Genomic DNA, 7,683 nt, shown 5'->3' with positions numbered 1-7,683 from the left:
ATATATTGGAGTCTTGGACTTTATGCCCCTTGACCCAATTTCAAGGTCTGCAAATAATACCCAATTCAGAAGTTTGGTAAATTCCAAGGGAGCCAGTAATAGAGTTGGAAGACTGGAACTAACCCATACAATGAGCTGACACATGAGAGATGAAATTCAGTTCCAGGAAAGTGCAGGGTAGGAAAGATGAAGAAAAACAAATTAAAAATGAATCACTTTTAAAGGGGCTTTAAGAAATGCGGCCTGGAGATGTCTGTGAATAAATAATTACTGATAGTAGAAAGAGTTAATAAAGCAGCAGTATGAGTAATCCCTGTGCTTTCTAGACAGCAGCTTCATTGGGGAAAGTTAGGAAATTACCTAAATCTGTATTATACTCTGTCCCATGAAAGGCTAGGGTGTGGTTTAATTAAAATGTTCTAAATTAAGAATATTTTGGAGTAAATAAAGATCACTTTTGCAATGTGAGAAGGGTTGATAATGAAAAGGTGCAGATGTAAAATGATTGGCAAATGAACCAGAGTAAAGAATTAGTTACATGCAGTGGGTGGCTAGAATGTCTAATCCACCGCCTGACAGAGAATACAGATACACTACTAGTCTGAATGGAACTGGATAAATTCCAGAAGGAGAAAATCATGTCAGAATATGGGGGAAAATAATTAGGACCAACTGGATTGCTCTCCAAAACTGCCAGCAAAAGTTAAATCCCTTTCTTCTGAACTGGTTCTATACAACAAAAACAGTTAGAATCAAGTAGTTCCGACCTTGAAGCCTGTAATGTCACTAGGAATTGTTAATGTATAAAGATAACCTGCATGGCCGTCAAGTAAGTCAACTGTCTGTGACACCAGAACACACTTCTATTTCTGGTGTAATGCAGTGTCTTGTTAAGTACATTTCAAATCAAGTCAAGTAAACTTTTATTGTCATTTCGACCTTAACTGCTGGTACAGTGCATAGTAAAAATGAGACAACGTTTTTCAGGACCATGGTTTACATGACACAGTACAAAAAACTAGACTGAACTACATAATAAAAAATCACAGAGAAAGCTATACTAGACTACAGACCTACACTTGACTGCATAAAGTGCACAAAACAGTACCGGCATTACAATAAATAATAAACAGGACAGTAGGTCAAGGTGTCAGTCCAGGCTTCGGGTATTGAGTCTGATAGCTTGGGGGAAGAAACTGTTATATAGTCTGGTCGTAAGAGCCTGAATGCTTCGGAGCCTTTTCCCAGACGGCAGGAGGGAGAAGGGATTGTATGAGGGGTGCATGGGGTCCTTCATAATGCTGTTTCCTTTTCGAATACAGTGTATAGTGTAAATGTCCGTGATGGTGGGAAGAGAGACCCCGATGATCTTCTCAGCTGAAATCACTATCCGCTGCAGGGTCTTGCGATCCGAGATGGTGCAATTTCCCAACAAGGCAGTTATACAGTTGCTCAGGACACTCTCAATACAACCCCTGTAGAATGTGATGAGGATGGGGGGTGGGAGATGGACTTTCCTCAGCCTTCGCAAAAAGTAGAGACGCTGCTGGGCTTTCTTTGCTATGGAGCTGGTGTTGAGGGACCAGGTGAGATTCTCCATCAGGTGAACACCAAGAAATTTGGTGCTCTTTACGATCTCTACCGAGGAGCCGTCGATGTTCAGCGGGGGGTGATCGCTCCATGCCCTCCTGAAGTCAACAACCATCTCTTCTGTTTTGTTCACATTAAGAGACAGGTTGTTGGCTCTGCACCAGTCCGTTAGCCACTGCACCTCCTCTCTGTAAGCTGACTCGTCGTTCTTGCTGATGAGACCCACCACGGTGGTGTCATCGGCAAACTGATGATATGGTTCGAGCTGTGTGTTGCAGCACAGTCATGGGTCAGCAGAGTGAACAGCAGTGGACTGAGCACGCAACCCTGGGGACCCCCCCCCCCCCCCCCGTGCTCAGTGTGATGGTGTTGGAGATGCTGCTCCTGATCCGGACTGACTGACTGAATGAGATCTCCCATACATATTTCTATATGTAGCTTTGTATTAGTAACTTTATTCCTGAAACTGTATGTATAAGATTCTAAGTTCATATCAACCACTATCTAATTGAAAGACAAAGCAAACCTGACTTAGCCAATGGCCTCCTCTTCATCTAATGTTGGCATTAGCCAGTGAAAGGCAGATTATTTAGTGCACCTCTTGCCTATACAACTTCCTGAGAACAGGCACAAAGCTGGTGAAATTAAGTTAACAGACATTTGGAGCAGGAGGAAGAAGAGTAGGACCAAAGTCTTGTGATTCATGAGGGCAGCTAATGTTTGCAGAGTAACTTCAAGCCCCTAGAGGGAATGAAGAGGGCCAACTCCTTGGCTTCCAACTCTGGAAAAACAATATTGTTTATGTTCTTGAAATCTTTGGGTTTATCAACAGTACAATCAATGAACCATGCAGTTTTATCCAACTTCCCTTGATAGCTTTATAACAAAGTACAGCATCACACTAAAGGTATCACCTCGTTTTTTTGTAAAGCCCAGCAGATGGCGAGATACAATAACCTCAGATGGCCTCTCAATTCAGATAATTGCGTCACGTCATACCAACTCATTTACTATTTGCATGGTGTTGTCCTTCCTGAGAGTCATGGAGCTGTACAACATAGAAATGGGCCTTTTGGCCCAACTCATCTATGCCATCCATAACGTTTATTACACTGATCCTATTTGCCTATGTTAGGACCATATCCCCTATGTCTTTCCTACCAAATGCTGTCCAAAACCCTTTTAAATATTGTAATTGTATCTGTCTTTAACACTTCCTCTGGTAACTCTTTCTATTTAACTGCCACTTTGTGTGTGGGAAAAAAACTTGCTCCTTCAGTCTTTAAATGTCTCCCCTCACACATTAAGTCTATACCCTAGGTCTTCCAGAGTTCCCACCCTTAGAGAGTGCCCCTCATAATTCTTAAAATCTCTATAAAATAAATCCTCAGCTTCTAACATTGCAATTAGAATAAATTAGTTTATCCAATCTTTCCTTATATGTAAAATCCTACTTCCTGGGCAAAACCTGGAATTTCTTCTGCACTCTTTCTAATGCCACCACATCCCTCCTGTAGTGTGGCAACCAGAACTGTACACAATAATCCAAATGCAGTCTGTACAACTGCCGCCTCAGAACGAAAACATTAATTCAATTGCACAGTAGTTTGTATATTCTACTGAGTGTAAATATTAATACAATTTGAACCCAGTTGTTGCAAAATTCATTTTCCTTGTGGAGGGAAGTCAGTGGATTTTTATTTGTTTTTTCTTAACATGGATTTAAACAAGTCCAGTGGCTTATTTAGTACAAATGACTAAAGCAGGGGAGCAAGATTTGTTCAACTTGACAGCAAAGAAACCAAACCAGGAATCGGGGAGTGCTGAGTTACAAAATCCTAAAACCAAGCCAAGAAACACAGAGACTTCCAGGCCTGAAATGCGGGCAGAAACTGAACCAGTCGTACTGGAATTATACAGTGCTGGAGAGCACTCAGCTCATGGTGCCTCCACTGGTGCTTAGTGGAACAGTTCACTTCTCACATTGCACTGTTTTTTGCTCTCCAGAGCTCTATGATTCTTTTTCCGCTTATTTATTCAATTTTCTTTTGAACATTACTATGCTCTTTCAGTCTGTGGATTCTTACAACACTTCGTGTTTAAAAACTATTTTCTCATTTCCTCCATTCTGTTGTAATCACCTTAGATATGTCTTCCTGTTATTGACCATAGTTTATCCTTACTTACCCATAAGTACGTATTAATTTTAGATATCATGGGCAATTTCTCCAGTACAAGCAGAACAAGACCCTGATTATACCTTTACCCCTCCAGAAATAAAAGCCAAAGCTCTTGTATTCTTTAACACATGGAGCTATAGAGCACGGGAACAGTCTATCTGGCCCATCAAGAGCTCACAAACCATCAAATCCCATTTACACTATTCCTACACCAATCCTGTTTTTATTCTCCCATCACCTCTTCCACTCAGCTATCCTGTACCTACTAGGGACAATTTACCTACCAGCTGTCATGGCTTTGAAGGGCAGCAAATCAACACTGCTGGAGAAAACCCACGCAGTCTTGGAGAATGTGCAAACTCCACACAGAGCATCAGAAGTCAGATTTGAACCTATGTGGCTGGAGCTGCAAGGCACCAGTACTATTTGATTCACCACTGAACAACCTTACAAAGATGTGTGTATGTGTGCAGTGCTTTAACCAGCACAATTTAATTCCTAATGGTTCTCCCACCAAAATTTAGCACTTCTATTGCTTACATAAAATTTCAATTCTGCATGTCCATGCCCACCAACAATCTATTACCATCCATTCCTTTAATAAAGCTGTGGCCCAGTTGTGGTACTTAAGCTTCAGGACACAATGCAACTGATACTTGACTGCAGTAACACTTGCATTGCTTGAATGACTGTCTTCATGAAGGGGACATCATCTCTCACAATCATTTCAAGTTTAATGCATATGCTTTTCTTCGTAACAGTTGTGTTGGATCCTTTATCTGAATGGATCATAATGTGGTCGCCTCTTAATTGTGTAAAAGTTCAGGGCATTTTGGGGAAGGACAACAGATGTTAGTGTTGGCAGTGACATTCTGCAAGTAAATAATATGAAGCCTTCTGAATGTATATAGGATTCAATAAGGAGGAATGGTTTCAGCCTAATCAATGAATTGCACATAAAGATGTTTACACGTTCATTCATGCTTGCTCTTTAAAATGCAGTTGCATGCTAATTAGTCTCAATATGTTGTTCTTTCCCTATAGCCCTGCATTTTTTCCAGGTAAGAATATTCATTTTTGTTACTTCTGAGTTTGCTTCCAACACTTTTCACTCTGTCTATTCAAGACCATCATAAATACCAGTGGAAACTTTTTAGTTATATACTAAATGGCTGCTTGTTATTAACTACTTCCATTAAATACACAGAACATAAAAACACTATTTGGTCCAATTAGTACACTCTTGTTTATGCTCTTGTTAATCTTGCCTCATCTAATCCCATGTCAATTATAATTAATTAATAATTCCTCTCTCTTTCTTGCATTAGTCTGGCTTCACACTAAGTACACAAGATGCTGAATACGTCAAGGTATTTATCATGGCTTGGAGTTCTGCCTTTTTGGCACTTTCTGAGTAAATTTTCCCCTGAATGTCATATTGAATTTATTAGAGACTGTCGCATGCTTGTCCCCACAACATAAAAACAGATGCTGGAAGCCTGACATTAAGACAAAGAAAACATTGGTATGGTACAGCAAACATGCCGGTGGCACAGTGTCTGAGTTCCCTATTTCAGATAACTGGACTAAAGAGTTCAGATCTCACCATGGCCATTACAAAATTACATCCATACTTCACTCTGGTATTAACTAGAAAATCACAGTCTCAGTCATGGAGACCATGAAACAAAACAGATTTTCATAAAATCCACATGGTTCACTAATCGCAGTTGGCAGAGAAAATATTCAGATCCTGGGCCACAGCAATGTGATGGACTCTTCACCATCTCTGAATTGCCCAAGCAAATCATGGAGTTTTGCAGTGATAACCACGTTCATTAGAATAGGATAACAAGTGGACTGTCCGGTATTAACTGTTTTGGGTAGGGCAATGTTACCAGGTGACCTTGCAAACTGCACTCACAATTGCCTAAATGTGCACAGCTGTCCCACAGACAGTGGAATCATACCTGACAGACAGCATGCTCTATTCCACCAGTAAAACAAAGGGAATGGCTGTGGAAGGCCCAGCACTAACTGTAGTCCTCATCAAGTCTCATGACATTAGGCCAGCCATGGTCTCCACATTATCTTCCTTTTGGTGATCAATCAGAGCTCCTCCATGTGAAGCGGCCTTTGGAAGAAGCACTGGGGATAGACTGCACCGCAAGTCAAGGATTGCAATGTCCATGACCAAGAGTGGTTCAGCAGTACCACTGACCAAGCTGACCCAATTGCAAAAGATGCATGTGATAGTTGGGGTTACAACACAAGGGATTAACTTTATTGATCTCCTCCTCACTTTGTATCCTATAGTATTTTGCTGTTCACCTGGGTGGAGACAAATTTCTGACTTCATTCCATTTGATGCCCCAAGCTGTAATAGCATGCCACTACCCTGCCATGGCATGCCAAGCCAATCAAATCCAAAACATGCAAGATCAGCTGCTGAATCCACCAACGTTAACAAGCAGTTTCTAATATTTTCCACTTGTCTTTCAACTCCAACAATGATAAATGCCTCTTGATTTAACAGCCCATCCACCAGCCTAAACATGAAACAGCTCCCTGAAATCAATGCTCAGTGCCATGCTATACCATGCTTGTTCTCTTGGTAGACCCACTGTTTCCATCAGTCCTTGCCAAGTGTAAATTGTCACATCCTGTCTTATTTCTCTGCTTTTCCTGTCTCTTACCATCTGTACCTTCACAGCAACTCTAAAGCCCTCTTGCATTTTAAGTGTTCCAGGTCTCATTTCCAGCAGGGACCTTCTATGCCTCTGCATCTTCATCCCCTGTATCGGGAATGATATATAGGTACTTCGGATCACCTTTGAAATGGAAGCCCATCCTGTCCCTTACCTTCTTCGATCTGGTTGATTGCATTCTCACAATGAATGACTTCTATTTTGGCTTCATTGACCTCCTCCAAATTAAAAAGTGTTGCTTTGGCAACCCATATGTTTACCTATTCATTTTATTTAGATACAGCGGAGAACAGGCCACACTACCCAGCAACCCACCTATTAACCCTAGCCTAATCACAGGACAATTCACAATGACCAATCAATGTATCATCTGGTATGTCTTTGGGAGGAAGCCCACATTCACACAGGAAGAACTGACAAACTCTTTACAGCAATAATAGTGTCACACTAACCACTACGCGACTATGTTTTTGAAATGCTTGTCCCTGTAGGATATGTGGAATATTCTTTGGTCTACTTGATCCCATCAGCAACTTTTTCCAGTTACCCAATGAATGGAATGTCTCATATCAATGTTGCTGCCAATTTCTACCCTCCTCTGGGCTTAACATGGTTCACCCCAAACTTTTTCCATGCTAAACTTCACCATCTCCATTTCTGAAGATAACTTAGTGGCAAATAAGCCCACAGTTACCCTTACACCATCTCCCATCCATTCTCCCAGCTCTTTTTTTTAAAAGGAAATAAGGTAGCAAGTTAGTGTGCTGCCTCAAGAGACCCAGTTTTGATTGTAACCTTCTGTGCCTCGTGCATGGAGCTTGCATTCTTCCTATGGGTTTCTGCCCAATGCTCTAGTTACCTCACACACCTCCAACAGGCCTGTAGGCTCTTTGGCTACAGTAAATTAACCCTTCCAGTAGGAATTAAAGGGGAGTTGATGTCTATGTGAGAGGGTTAAGTAGCAAAGCTATAGGGGAAATAAAAGCAGGAAACTAATGTGGGTGTTCTCCTGGGAGCCACGAATAACCTAATAGTTTGAATTTCCTCCTGCCTTTGAAAGTGTTTCCACCACTTTTGCTTTTAATGCCTACTTCCAATTAAACCTCCCTTCCATTCCAACACCCCTCCAGCAGAGCTGAATGAAGTTTCAACTGCATCCTTTCCATTATAATTGGGTGTCATGGGATTTGTGACGAGTGGAACTT

This window comes from Hypanus sabinus, chromosome 12 (genome assembly GCF_030144855.1).
Source record: "Hypanus sabinus isolate sHypSab1 chromosome 12, sHypSab1.hap1, whole genome shotgun sequence".
Taxonomy (NCBI): Eukaryota; Metazoa; Chordata; class Chondrichthyes; order Myliobatiformes; family Dasyatidae; genus Hypanus; species Hypanus sabinus.
Note: the sequence above shows the minus strand (reverse complement) of the source record.